Source organism: Bos taurus, chromosome 6 (genome assembly GCF_002263795.3).
Source record: "Bos taurus isolate L1 Dominette 01449 registration number 42190680 breed Hereford chromosome 6, ARS-UCD2.0, whole genome shotgun sequence".
In the NCBI taxonomy this organism is placed as follows: Eukaryota; Metazoa; Chordata; class Mammalia; order Artiodactyla; family Bovidae; genus Bos; species Bos taurus.
In genome coordinates this window covers 60,055,362-60,070,952 of record NC_037333.1, presented here as the reverse complement: position 1 = coordinate 60,070,952, position 15,591 = coordinate 60,055,362, and the positions used below count along the sequence as shown (strand labels likewise).

Genomic DNA, 15,591 nt, shown 5'->3' with positions numbered 1-15,591 from the left:
GGGAAACGGGAGTAGTATATCCAGAGGCATGGCATACAGGGAGATATCCCCAGGGATTACTCACAGAGGTACAAGAGTTCCTCTAGTACCTGACTTTGGTCCTAGAGCCAGGGTTTGAATTCTGCCACTTAACTGCTGTGTCTCCTTAAGGTAATTTCTTGACCTCTCTGTGCCTCTGTATTTTCATCTTTTAAATAGGGATGAAAGACTTTGGGAGGATTAAATAAGCATATTAACTTGAAGTGCTTAGACTGGTGCTTGTCTAAAGTAAGTACTGAACATAAAGCATTGGCTCTTGTTAATGTTGTTATTCTTCAATTTGCTAAAAGACTACAAGGGCTAAGAAGGTTCACTTAATATTAAGTTCAATGATTCCTGTGGGCTTGGATCAATGCTGCACCGTTGGGTCCATACAGTCTCTTGAAAATAGCGTTCACCATTTGAACATTTGGATTAGGAGGTGAAAAAAAAATTACATTGTTTAAATAGAGGAAAAAGTGATTAAAATAGGCTAGACATTGGCACAAAGCTTTGTGCAGATTGCTGATTAGGCAAAATAAAAAAAAAAATAAACCCGCATGTTGAGCCAACATGGTTTTGTTTTTAAATCTGGTGAACCACCTGTATCTTTAAGTAATCAATTTAAAGATGGGTTTGTTAATTGTTTCCAAATTACCCAGTGACGTTGGTCTATGTTCTGAACCTGCGTAAGTTTAGAAAAACCACCACTGGAACGCAGCCCGTTGGTGCCCCTCTGTTGGCAGATGTTCAGAGGTGAAAGGAGGCGTGTGGCCTCAGGATTTCTTTGGCTACACTTCTCAGAGCTGTGATGGCAAGTGCATGAATTATTTCAGCTGTGGTCCAGTCTACTCTTATTTTTAGTTTTAAAGGGGGGAGTCATTTCCAATTGTGGTTTTCTTTCATCATGAGAATCATTCATTATGTATTCATTATGCAGTGTATTCATTATGACAAGGCTTAGGCAGAAGGAAAATAAAAAATAAACATCATCAGATATGTCAGCATTTGGAGATAATAATTGTTAACACTTGGGATAGAGCCTTTTAAGTCTCCTCCCACTTGCAAAAAAATTAGGCCGCTCTCCACTGCAAGGGCAAGCTAGCATTGGACACAGGGCAGCCTGGTGAGGGAGACCTTTGGGGAGATGTTTAATTAGAAAATTCAGGACAGGAACAACATAATGGTGCTCATGGAATTGTTTTACACTAAACTAGTTGAAAATGCTGGTGAGAATAAGTGGCTGAACAAAGGTTCTATTTACTCATTCACCATATTTATTGAGGGCCTGTGAGATGCTGGAGACAAAGCAGGGAACAAAGCAGATAGAAATCTGAGTCTTTGTGGAGCTTGCTTCCATTGTCAGGATTATAGACAGTAACTAAAGGAAATAAATAATCGACATTATAAGGTATAAGTACTGTGGAGCACTGAAGAATTGATGATTTTGAACTGTGGTGCTGGAGAAGACTTTTGAAAAGGAAGGGGATCAAACTAGTCAATCCTAAAGGAAATCAACCCTGAATACTCTTTGGAAGGACTGATGCTGAAGCTGAAGCTCCAATACTTAGGCCACCTTAATGTGAACGGCTGACTCTTTAGAAAAGACCCTGATGTTGAAAAAGATTGAGGGCAGAAGGTGAAGAGGGCGACAGGGGATGAGATGGTTGGGTGGCATCACTGAGTCAATGGACATGAGTGTGAGCAAACTCCGGGAGATTGTGAAGGACAGGGAAGCCTGGTGTGCTGCAGTCCATGGGGTCACGAAGAGTCAGACTCAACTTGGCAACTGAAAAACAACAACTGGGAGAAAAATAAGTCAGACTAGAGGGATGGTGGCAGGGATTAGGGGAGGGTAAGAGGAGGGGGATGTGATTTTAGTTTTTATCTTTTTAGTTGAAGTGTAGTTCATTTACAGTGTTGTGCCAGTCTCTGCTGTGCAGCAACAGTGACTCGGCTATATACATTCTTCGTTTATATTCTGAGTGGTTTCAACGGGGGTCAGTCAGGGGCGACATTAGAGAAGGTGTTTTGAGTCAGCACTTGAATGAGGTGAGGAAGGATGTGCTGTGCGTCCTCGGGGAAAGAGTGCTTCAGGCCGTGGTGTTGGTGGAACAGGAGGACGACAGCGTGGCTGGAGTGAGGTGAGAGGAGTGGACGGGGGCAGACAGATAAAACGGTGGGGTGAAGGTGGTGAAGCATCCTGTAGGGCTGGTTGGGCCATTAAAACAGCCTTGACTTTAGAGCCAATTAAGACGCGAAGCCGCTGCAGGTTCCCAGCCAAGGGTCACTTGTCTGACTTAGGTTTTACATGGGTCACCTGGTGGCTGTGTGAGAACAGACTTTAGGAGTGTTGCGTCGGACTCAGAGAAATGAGTCCAAAGGTTACTGTGGTAATCTGGTTTGAGAGATGATGGAGAGTTGGAAAAGGCCAGTAGCAGTGGAGGTGACTGGATTCTTAATATATTTTCAAAGTGGACCCAGAAGATTTATTGATGGGTTGAATGTGGGGTGTGATAGAAAGGGAGGAGTCAAGGATGATTCCAAAGATTTTAGTCTGAGTGGTTGGAAGTATGAGGCAGCTCTAATGGAGAAGACTGTGATTCGTGAAACAGGTTTGGGTGGGGGAGTGTCATGGACTGAATGTGCCCCGCCCCCCCAAATTCGTGTTACTCCCTGATGTGATGGCATTAGTATATGGGGGTCTTTGAGAGGTAATTAGGTTTAGATAAAGTCATGAGAGTGTACCCATCATGAATGGGATTAGTGCCCTTGTAAGTCATGAGAGAGCTGGCTAACCCTCTGCTCTCTGCCACGTGAAGATAGGAGAAGTTGGCAGTCCGCATCCTGGCAGAGTGTTCTCACTAGACACTGAATCTGCTGGTGCCTTGATGTTGGACTTCCAGCCTTCAGACTGTGAGAAATAAATTTCTGTTGTTTTTAAGCCATCAGTCTATGGTATTTTGTTATAGCAGTCTAAACGGGCAAAGACAGGGTGGATCCGGAGTTCAGCTTTGAATATGACAGTTTGAGGTGTTTAACAGACATTGATTGGAGATATGAACCCAGCAATTGGAACTTAGGGGAAAGACGTCTTTACAGATTTGGAAGTACAGTAAGTCCCCTACATAAGAACCTTTAAGTTGCAAACTTTCAAAGATGTCAACATGCATTCCATCAACATCAGGCGTTAGTGAAATTACAGCTTGCCCTCTGTTTTAGTAGGCTAATTTTGTTGGACTTATGAACATGCTCTTACAACGGGACTCATTTGTATATAGACTTACTGTATAAAGATCATCCAGGAAGGGGGTGAAGTTAGAGAAGACTTGCACTGACATGTTAGGGTTGGAGACGTAAGAAGCAGCATAGGAGACTTAGAAGGACTGGGCACTGATGGCGGGGTGTGATGTGTTAGAAGCCAAATGAGGATATCTTTCAAGGGAGAGGTGTGATCTGCTGGGTCAAATGTAAAATTACATCTCCATGTAAAACTGTAGTAATTATTGAAAACTTATGTTTGTTCTTGAGGTTTTGTCTTACTACCTCTCTAGGTATACAGAATTAAGTATAAGTGCCCCATTCTTTCTTCCTGCTCCTTGTGTGGTAGCATTGTTAACAGTCTGGGTAACCTTCCAGGTGTGTATAATTATATACGTGATATTGATATCTATGTACCTATATCTATCTTTGGAGAAGGAAATGGCAACCCACTCCAGTATTCTTGTCTGGAGAATTCCAGGGATAGAGGAGCCTAGTGGGCTGCTGTCTATGGGGTCGCACAGAGTCGGGCACGACTGAAGTGACTTAGCAGCAGCAGCATATCTATCTTTAAAGTTTTGTTGTAACAAAATGTTTCAGATATTCAAATATCCCACCAAGTATTAGATCCTGATATACCATATTAAGGAAATATGACCGCTTTTCTGTATGAATTAAAATTTATCTTTACTTCCGTTTCTTTTTTTTTTTTTTTACAGTTCCACCATTCTTATTTTTCTGTGCACACGTCCACCTTCTCGCTTGCGTGCATGCATGTGTGTGTTTTCTCTCTCTCTGTCCTCTCAGGCTCTTCTACCCTGCTCAAGGCTGTGCTGTATTTTTCAGACTGTTGCGGTAACAGCAGCAGTGGTGGGCCTGTTCCCAGCTGGGTCCTGGGGGAGCTGCAGAAGTACTGATGCAGAAAACGGCAGCCTCCGCAAGGAGCACGGGAAGCCTGCTGGTGGAAGTAGCCTTGGGGAGGCCCAGGATTCCATTTGGCGTGCTCAGGAATGCCAGTGGGAGGATCGTGGTCTAGGAAAGGTCTGAGGTGTCCTTCGTCTTTGCCTCAAACCCTAGCTCTGCTGCTAACTGGTCTTGGACACGTCACACCTCAGTTTTCTTCTACGGGCTGGAGAGATCAGTTTCTGCCTTAAAAGGCTGTGAGGTTTGTAGGCTGTGCCTAAGAGGGCCTATCACGTAGTATTAATGAGTACCAATTACATTCATTCTTTCCCCCAGATGAGAATTCTTTCTCATCTTTTTCTTGTTTTACTGTTAAGGTAATTGGTGGATGAAAAAGGCTTGCTGGTTTATCATCTAAGTAAATATATTCTGGTTATCTAGAAAGGAATACAGAATTTAAAGAATTTTAATACATGAAGTAGTTGAACCAAGACTAGAATTCTACTAGTTTTTTGTTTTTATTTTTGTTTTTGTAAACCCAGGTTTCTTAACCAGTAAGCTTTTAAGTTTCACTGTGAACAGGTTCACTGTCAAGCTCACTTTCAGAGGTTTGGAGGTCTCGAAAAAACTACCTCATAATCTAGTCTGTCTTACTACTACTGTGCCCTGCCTATGCTATTCTCCTGTCTCAGGGAAGAATAACACTTCAGAAGGCCCATCTCAGCATCGGATAGTGTGGTCTCCATTGTTAAAAACATCATTTGACTAATGCCACCAGCTATGGTTTGTGAAAACAGGTCCCTAATTTTGGTGGTGAAATGAAGGAGTTGAAAATGAAGAAGTGAGAAAAATAGCTTCATTTGTTTTGTTACGGAAGACAAGTAATCAGTCCTGCAGCGGCTTCCCAGGCAGCGCTAGTGATAAAGAACCCGCCTGCCAATGCAGGAGACTTAAGAGATGCGGGTTTGATCCCTGGGTGGGAAGATCCCCTGAGGAGGAAATGGCAAGCCACTCCAGTATTCTTGCCTGGATAATTCCATGGACAGAGAAGCCTGGTGGGCTACAGTCCATGGGGTCGAAAAGAGACATGACTAAAGTGACTTAGCATGCACAATGAGTCCTGCGAAGCCAAATATTCACTGTGACGCCTTGGCCACTGCAGTGGAGGGTGGCTGAGTCAGGGCTGCCCCGCACCCCAGAGGCATGGTCAGTGGTTGCCCACTTGTACTTCTCAAACTGGTCACCCCACTTGGTGAGGGGTAAGAACCATTGGTTCTTGTATTTGTAAGAACCATCTTTTTTGACACTTGGGTATTCTAGGGAGGGTTGGGGGAAGAATAAAATGAATGCTTGGTAATAAACTTTGAAAAGAATTGAATAGCTATTGACATTTTCAGTGGACCCTGAGTTAAGCCGATGAATAGTCTATTGCTGATGGTTTATAACCATGGTTTGATCATGGGAATCACACAGGCATTAGTAAGGCAGAGAGGAGGTTGCTCATTGGCCAAAGTGGGCTAAGTGTTTTCCATCTCCTGGTCCTTGGTCCCCCAACCTCTTGCTGCTTCTGTCCATCAGAAAGAGACCACCGGCTCCTTCCCCATTTCTCCAAAGCTCCTTAATCAGGAGTGGGAGATTAGCGTTCACTGGCTTCCTTTCAGTTCCTCTTAGAGAAAATTCTTACTTTTTATTGGTTCAACTGCTTTATGTTTCTTAGGAGGTGAATTTTTGTCACCTCCAGGAATGAAGCCATATATTAATGGCCAACTGTATAAGACTAGTATGAAATTGTCTCTGATGCGTAACCTGCACAACGAAACATTGCAAAACATAACACATCCAGTAGCCAAACCTGATTATATAAAGGAGGACTTGTATCCTTCTTTTCATGACTGGCATTTGCTTTTTTCTCACTTCTTCTGATGAGATGATCACAGACAGAACTTTAAGAAATAGCCTGTGTAGCAAAACATTTTTTGACATAAGTAGTAACAATATTGTTGTTTAGTACAGTCTCCCAAGGCAAAAAGAAATAAAAGCAAAAGTAAACAAATGGGACTTATTCAAACTTACAAGCTTTTGCACCACAAAGGAAATCATAAAAGGAAAAGGCAGCTTATGGAATAGGGGAAAATATTTGCAAATGATGTGACCAGCAAGAGCTTAATTTCCAAAATATACACATAGCTTATGCAACTCAGCATCAAAAAAACCAAACAGCCACAAATCAAAAAATCGGCAGAAGACCTAAATAGACATTTCTCCAAAGAAGACGTACAGGTGGCCAACAGACACATGAAAAGGTGCTCAGCATAGCTAATTATTAGAGAAATGCAGATGAAAAACAAAATGAAATATCACCTCACACAGATCAGAATGGCCATCGTCAAAAAGTCGATAATAATAATAAATGCTAGAGAGGGTGTGTAGAGAAAGGAACTCTCCTATATTGCACCAATTTACATTGACCAGTCATTATGGAAAACAGTATGGAGGTTCCTTAAAAAACTAAAAATAGAATTACTGTATGATCTAGCAATCTCACGCCTGGGCATATATCCAGAAAAAACAAAACCTCTAATTTGAAAAGATACGTGCACTCCAATGTTCTTAGCAACACTATTTATAGTAGTCAAGATGTGGAAGCAACCTAATTGTCCACTGACAGATGAATGAATAAAGACACGGGGTGTGTGTGTGTGTGTGTGTATGAATATTGTTGTTCAGTCGCTCAGTCGTGTCCGACTCTGCGACTCCATGGATTGCAGCATGCCAGGCTTCCCTGTCCTTCGCTATCTCCCAGAGCTTGCTCAAACTTTGTCCATCAAGTTGGTGATGGCCTCCAACCATCTCATTCTCTGTTGCCTCCTTCTCCTTCTGCTTCAGTCGTTCCCAGTATCAGGGTCTTTTCTAATGAGTCAGCTCTTTGCATCAGGTGGCCAAAGTATTGGAGATTTAGCTTCAGCATTAGTCCTTCTAATTAATATTAAGGATTGATTTCCTTTAGGGTCATCTGGTTTGATTTCCTTGTAGTCCAAGGGACTCTCAAGAGTCTTCTCCACCACCATATGAATAATACTCAGCCATAAAAAAGAATTAAATAATTCTATCTGTAGCAACATGGATGGACCTAGACATTATCATATTAAGTGAAATAAGTCAGAAAAATATTATATCACCTATATATGGAATCTAAAAGATAGTACAAATGAACCTATTTACAAAACAAATAGACTCACAACATAGAAAACAAACTTATGATTATCAAAGGGGAAGGTGGGGGAGGGATAAACTAGGAATATGGGATTAGCAGATACTTGCTACAATATGTAACGTAGATAAACAAGGACCTACTGTATAGCTGCTGCTGCTAAGTCTCTTCAGTCGTCTCCGACTGTGCGACCCCATAGACGGCAGCGCACCAGGCTCCCCCATCCCTGGGATTCTCCAGGCAAGAACACTGGAGTGGGTTGCCATTTCCTTCTCCAATGCATGAAAGTGAAAAGTGAAAGTGAAGTCGCTCAGTTATGTCCGACTCTTTGTGACCCCATGGACTGCAGCCTACCAGGCTCCTCCATCCATGGGATTTTCCAGGCAAGAGTACTGGAGTGGGGTGCCATTGCCTTCTCTGTACTGTATAGCACAAGAAACTATATTCAATGTTTTGTAATAGCCTATGATGGAAAAGGGTAAAAAAGAAAGAATATATCTCTGAATCACTTTGCTATACACCTGAAACTAACAATATTATAAACCAGTTACACTTCAATAAAAATAGAAATAGCTTATGTAGGAAATTCTTTTGTTATGGTCTCCTTTAGAAAACAAAAATACTGCATGAAGTCAGGCTAAGCAATATGTGCCACTGTGGAGCATTTTTATTTCTTCAAGGATGATAATATTAGAGGATTAAATCAACTTTTTTATGGAAAAAAATGGTAGCAGGTGTAGGATTGCATCTACTTGGATAATTATAAGGGAAGATGTGACACTTGATCTTTAGTTGTGAACTTTTAAGGGAATTTTACTGAAGGTTTGTTGAATTATTCAAACAAAATCCAGTACCTGTTGCTCTGTGCTTAGGAGACAAGAGTGAGTGAGCCCCAGCTTGTCTCCCTGGGGCTCACAGATCATCAGTGCTGGCATAGAGATCCCTGTTCCTTCAACACAGAAAAGGGATCAATAAATTATGTCTGGGGAGGTTTTAGAAAAAGTAGGAGAGAGGGATGACATACTCTGTCAAGGCCATACAGTTCTACGTCTGAAGAGTCTGAGCCACATCCAGAACATTTCATTCATGACTTCCTCGGGAAAGCTCAATGATGGGGATTTATTGTCTCTGTAAAGCTGCAGGGCTAGGAGAATTTAATTTACTCATGAAATGTAAAAATTAAGGTATTGGACTTCCCTTGTGGCTCAAACGGTAAAGAATCTGCCTGCCGATGTAGGAGATCTGAGTTCGATCCCTGGGTCAGGAAGATCCCCTGGAGGAGGGCATGGCAACCCAACCAGAGTTCTTGCCTGGAGAATCCCATGGACAGAGGAGCCTGGCAGCTATAGTCTGTAAGGTCGCAAAGAGTCGGACATGACTGAGCGACTGACACTTTCTTTGTAGGGCAGTGCACAAATCTTCAGTGAACTGCTGGGTGAGTTTTTCCATTTGTGTGCACCTGTGTAGCCATTAGTCAGATTAAGATGGAAAATCTTCCATCCTTTCTGCCACTTCCCTCTTGTCCTCTTTCAGAGAAGATCCCTCCCATTGTACCTCTGTCACTGTGGCTGCGTTTTCTCTGTTTTGAACCTCACAAACATGGAGTCACGCGGTATGTCCTTTTTCATATGGGTGGTCTAATGCTCAGCCTCCTGTGTTGTTGTGAGTAGCAGTAGTTCATTCTTCTCCTCTGCGTGGTCTTCCATTGTGTGAATATACTTCTGCTTACTGACGTGACTGTTGACAGACATTCGGTTTCCCAGTTGTTGGCTGTCGAGAATAATGGTGCTATGAGCATTCTTGTATATGCTTTTGACACGTACCGTGCATTTCTGCCACGTGTGTTCTTAGGCGTAGGATTGCTGGGTTGTCCAGCCTTCATGGAGTCTGTTAAAGTGGTTGTTCAGGTTTACATCCCTGCCAGCTGTGTGTGATGCCAGCACTTTTTAACCCTGTTAGGACTTGCTGTGTTCCTTGCCATGGTGAGCAGCACGACTGTCCCCACAGACACCAGAGTTGGAAACCTTCCTGCCTCTTTAAGATTCTTTTCTTTTTCGTTATCTAGGTAGATCATCAACAGGAATGGCCAGTCTTCTGAAATGTCCTAGGAATTCATTTTCTTTTTTCAGTCCCCAGATGTCATGAAATGGAGAGCTGAACTTCAGCAGCAGTAGTTACGAGGGTCTCATTAGGATTGCATAGAATCTCCATTTTTTGTGTGTGCTTTGAATGTTGGCATAGTGATTGGGGATGGCAAGTTGTATTTTGGAACTTCGCAGATTCTGCTTAATGGCCAGTAGGTAGCAGAGAACTGAAGCTTGTGGTTGCAAAATGAGCGTGCACATGTACACTGCCAAGTTAGGTGCATACCAGACGGATGAATAACATGCTAATTATTATTATTATTCTACCTTGGAGAAAGTCTGGTAGAGTTGTAGCTTCAGGCACTATGTAAGACTTAGCTTTTTAAGCTGGCAAAACATTGATTACTATTTTTGGTTCAACTTCTACCCTTAAAAAATTGGATAGTATATTCCTTGCTACTCCTGGATGGTTTTATGTATTTTAATTAATGTTATCTTATTGCATTTGTGCCCTGGGGCTGCTTCAGTGAAAGATGTAATTTCAGAAGGTTGATGAAATTAGATAGGTTTGACTGGGAGGACCCTGTTATTCATATTTATGGTTATAAAATATTTCTATGTATGGAATATTTATGTTTATCTATGTGTACATACAACTGTGTGTGACGTTTCTGTGCTCTAAGCACAGTGTTCTGAATCCACTTGTAATTCAGACCAGTAGAGTGATAGTAGCTCTAGTTTAGAGGTGATTTTGTTGTTAAACATGTCTTTACATTTTCCCCTTAGAATCCCATTATGCAATGATATGTAAAGAAATGGAAGTGACTCTATAAATCAAGCACACACAACCCTCTCAGCTTTGTTACTTTGTAGTCAAACCTCACATATTCCTGATTGAATTGGCATGAGGTACGTGACCAGGTGGAAATCAGCCTTATTTGGGTCCAAACAAGTAGCCAATTATGGAGCATGGAAAATATATTTTATGTCATTTGTCAGAGCTGAATGCAATTAGTTTTGCAATAACGTGAAAGGCAGTTCTCTGAGGGGAAAAAAAGTGTGTGTGTGTATATATATATATATAGAGAGAGAGAGAGAGAGAGTGAGGCCTGAAATAAGACACAGTCAATAAAGAGAAAGGCTATAATACACTGTTTATAGCCATCAAATGCCAAGCAGAGTTTCTTGTTAGTGGGAGTTAAGAATTAACATATAAGATATCACAAAGCTATTGAACAGTAGTTACACAGTATTTTTCCTACCTGAAAGGTTCGGGTCCTGAAATCCTCTTGATGGTAGACCTTGAGGTTGCAAAATTTAAAATCCTAGGAGGAAGGGAGGAGTCAGGAGTATAAAGATACTAAGTGAATCTCAGAGACTTTGTACACAAAATTTTTTAAGTTTCTCTGCAATAAAACAGCCATGTGCACTTTGGAAACCTCATGCACAATTTCATTGTAATCGTATGTATTCCTTTTGCTTTGTGACAGATAATGACTATCTTAAGAGTTTATTTTATCCAGGGGCTAGTCTCCTATCCATGGAGAAGGCAATGGGAACCCACTCCAGTACTCTTGCCTGGAAAATCCCATGGACGGAGGAGCCTGGTAGGCTGCAGGCCATGACTACTGAGCGACTTCACTTCTACTTTTCACTTTCATGCATTGGAGAAGGAAATGGCAACCCACTCCAGTGTTCTTGCCTGGAGAATCCCAGGGACGGGGGACCCTGGTGGGCTGCCGTCTATGGGGTCGCACAGAGTCGGACATGACTGAAGCGACTTAGCAGCAGCAGCAGCAGTCTCCTATCCGCAGAGTCAGTGCTCTCCCTCCTTCCCTCTCTCCCTCCTTTTCTTTTTTCCTCTCCTTTTCTTCCTTCCACCATCCCCATTCAGTTATTTCCTGTTCCTACTAGGTAGTATTTTAGGCTTTGGGGACACATTGAAACAAACTCTCTGCCCTCAATAAGATAATACTCAAGTGGCGGGAGGCAGGTAAGTGCTTCAGGGTTGGGTTTTCTTGAAGTAGGCGCTGATTTGGAGGTTGGGGAACAAGGTGTTGACTTGGGATCCACACAGTGAACAGAAGGGGGTGGAAACAGGATTGGACAGAGGATGAGGTTGAGCTGCGGTGCAGGTTTGACAGAGCCTCCACCAGCCTGCCTGAGAACCCTGGAGTGAGCATGGATTGCCTGACAAGCTGAGGCATCAGCGATGAGCTCGCTACCTTCAGGTGTGTTACCTGGTGTGGCTGCCCGGAAGGGGTGTGGCCTCCGGCAGGACGTTCTCTGGTCACCGAGGAGCTGGGCCCTGGAGTGCTTCTGCCTGCAGCTGCTCTGCAGCTCTTAGCAGTGGCTCTCCCAGTCTGTCACAGTAAGTTTCCGGAGGTGACACAATGGTGGAGAAAGACAAGACTTGGTGAGGGGAGTGAGAATGTTGGAGGGAGGAGAAGGCCTTATGGAGGCATTGAGACAGACATCTAAAAGAATTGCTGGTACCAGAGCAGAGCAGAGAGGCTGCAGGAAGAGCCATCGCAGGGGCCCTGAGACATGCGCCTGGCCTATTGGGGGAACATCAAGGGGGCCAGGGTGTGAGTCGGGTACAGTCATGTGGGACCTTTGTGCCATCGCACGGAGTTCACCTTTTATGCTGCGTGAAATAGTGTATTAGTTTGCTCAGGCTGCTCTAATAGAGTTCCGAAAACTGGGTGGAAGAACAACAGAAATGTATTGGTTCACGGTTCTGGATGTCATGAGTCCATCAGGGTCCTGCAAGGTTGGTTCCTTCTGATGGTGGTGTGAGAGTCTGTGCTCCATCTCTCCCTCCTAGCTTTTGGTTGTTTGCTGGCAATATTTGGTGTTCCTTGACTTGCAGGTCTCAACCCACACCTTCCTGTGGGGTTCTCCCTGTGTGTGTGTCTTTGTGTCCAAATTTCCCCTTCTTATGTGGACACCAGTCATATTGATTTAGGGTCCACCCTAATGACCTCATCTTAACTGATAAATCTGCAATGACCATCTTTCCAAATAAGGTATTGGGGGGTTAGGATGTCAACATGTGAATTCGTGAGGTAGGGTGGGGGAACACTTCAACGCATAGCAGGTGGGAAGCCCTTAGAGGGTTTTGAACAGGTTAATAATATAATAATCAAATTTATCTTTTACAAATGATCACTCTTTTGTGGAGATGAGAATGAAGAGAGGAGGCAGAGGCATTACTGTAATCAAGGCAGGAGATGCTGTTCACTGTGCCGGATGCTAGAGAGGGTGGTAGTGATTTGTGAGGTTTAAGATATACTAAGGTAGAGCTGTTACCGCAGTAGATTAGATGTGGTGAGGAGGAAGGAGAGAGAGAGAGAGGAAACAAATGAAGAGGCAAGGATGGCTCCTGAGCACCTGGAAGAAAGGAGTTGCCGTTTGCTGAGATGGGCAGGGTTTTGCAAGGAGCCAGTGAGGTGGTAACAGTAGGAGTCTGATTTAGGACTTAAGTTTGTGATGCCTGTTAGACACTCATGTAGAGAGGTTGAGGAGGCAATTGGATGTATGAGAGATTCTGGAATCCAGAGTTCAAAGGTGAAAGGGACCAGCAGAGAGAGCCCTGAAAAGAGGAGTCAGTGAGGTGGGAAGTGAACCCAAAGAAAGAGGGCAGAGGGGTTTCAGAAGGCATGTAATGAATGTGTTTCAAAAGTAATCATCCAATAGAGTAAGAAACGGGTTGACCTCTGGCTTTGGCAACATGGAGGCCATTGGTGACTTTGACAAGAGCAGTTCTGAGAATGACAGTGATGAAAGCCTGGTTAGAGTGAACTCGGAAGAGACAAAGTAGAGGCTAAACACAGGCAGCGTTTAATTTTATGAGTAGCTTGCTGGGAGGGCCCGTGTTGACAGCAGAGATGAAGAGTAACTAGGATGCTAGAAATGGAAAACCTTTGTGTGATCATCTTAGGATGGAGGTCAGGTATCGATACTTCTTAGGCTCCCTCCTCTTTTCTTTTACAGGGTTGTTTAGTCTTAGCTCTTCTCAGAAACAGCAACTTCATGGCAAAGTATGTAATGTTACCGCCTTTCAGACAAGTTTTAGCTCCTTTCCTCCTAACAGGATATGTAGTAATACTCAGTTCTTGAGGGTTGAGTAAGGCAGTGTTAGGGTTATATAGGCTTAGTCATGAATTTTTTCAAGAGAAGAAAAATTTGACCTAAAAGGAAATTTATCTGGAATTCATTTGCTTGAATAAAGAAAATGAAGAAATTATACATAATTAGTCTGCAGGATAATTTACCTCCAAAAACAATTTTAGTAGCATCGCAATTTTCTCCTTTGCATATCTTAAAATCAAGAATTAGGAGCAAAGTATAATTAACATACTTGAATTTTATCTCATCTTCCCAGTCTGCCAAGGTAAGGGAGCAGAAGACCTAAAAGGGCAACTCAGAGTGGAGTTAAACAGAAGGACCTTGGGTTTTACTCCAATTCCCTCAATGACTCAGTGAAACTATTAGGAAAAGCTCTATACACTTGCTGGGAATTGAATGTAGGTGAAAGTGTGAACTTAAACTTTCAGGGAGACTGGTACAATTTCAGAACCAAAGGAGACATTAAATGCTTTGTTTCTATAAGGCCAAATTAGGTCTGACTCTTTTAAACACAAATGAGAGAATTAAATTTAATCATTGATGTCTTCCCTCCTTTGAGGGGCACACCTATTAGCTATTAACTTATAGAATTTGCACATGTGATTATTTTGTGAGATAAAAGGGATTTTATTTCTTTCAAGGATTTATTCCCTTCTACTGAGTTCACAGAGGGAAAAAAAAAGAGGGAAGTGGAATTAAACTGAGCTTTAGATATAATAAAAGGGAAGTTTTTCCTCATGAGGCTCCTCTCTAGAGGTTGGTCATGGCTTCTCTGCGGGATTTATTTATAAATCAACCACCTTGTAGATGGTCAAGGTGTGGGAAAGGCAGAGTGATCAAGAAACTTATGGGGGGGGTGCGCGGTGTGCGGAGGCCACTTGATCTGTTGGAAGATAAAAGAAAACACCTGGGCAAGTTTCATTCTACTTTTAAAGACCCTCAAACAAGAAAACCAGCACAACCCCACCGTTCTGCAGGCTTGCTTAGGCTTGTTCAAAACCTGTGGTACCATGGTGTTCGAAAGCAGTTGTGTCCTTAGGAGACAGTGAGGTGGAGACAGGCATGCAGCTTTATACAGATTCACGGACCCACACCTTTATCTTGAGACAAACAATATCTCAGGTTTTTGTCCTTTCCTCTTGTTACAGTGTTCTTGCAACTTTCTTTCTTATCTGAGATTGGACTCTTAAATTCAGCAATGAAATTTAGATGGGAAGGAAGGATTAGTTGGGTGGTGTTTCTATTAAATCCTGTAATGAGTTAACACTATGGAATACTGTTTTGTCTTCTTTCCCCTGAGGCTGTAAAATATTGTCATTTCCAAGATAAGAAAAATTCACAGGCTGCTGTCTTTCCTATTTCTGAATTCATATATAATTTCTCACTTTTAACCCTTTGGAGCTCTTTTGGATGCCAGTATATGTCTGCCATGGGAAATTTTAAATACAGCCAGCTGTGTTAAATATTCATAGAATCGATTTGCACTTGTTTAAAGTCTGGTGATTTATCTTCAGAGAGTGTTAATACGGCAGTAATTCTGCGTTACATTTCTTGCACCAACATTTAATTGATACTATATTTCACGAGGATTATTGTAGGATTATTGCTGTAGTATTTTGAGTTGTGGTTCTGTGCTGTTAATTCAGAGGAATAGGATTCCTGCATCTCTTGTTTCCATTTTAATTGTGTGTGCTTTTGAGCTGATGAGTTTGAGAAGGACCGTTAACTGTGTTAACAGACCTTATGGACAAAAACCATTTTGGTGGAGTAGACCTGGGGGTACTTGGCTTGTGGATGTCGTTGTATGAATATTTTTCTTTAAAATGATGGTAAGTTAATTTAATCTGTATTCTTTTTCAAAATGATATAGAAATTGATAAAATCTATTTAGTGGGAATTAGCAGTTACTTTCCTTATTAACTAAGGTACCTGGGATATCTCAGGCTGGGTGGCAGCTATTGTATGCTTTTTAAAGCATGTTGA

The 15,591-nt window shown here is 42.3% G+C and overlaps 1 protein-coding gene across 17 annotated transcripts in view; it reads left to right on the top strand.

Moving 5' to 3' along the window:
* Positions 1-15,591, top strand: part of APBB2 (amyloid beta precursor protein binding family B member 2) — a 384,026-nt gene that overhangs the window by 24,827 nt on the left and 343,608 nt on the right.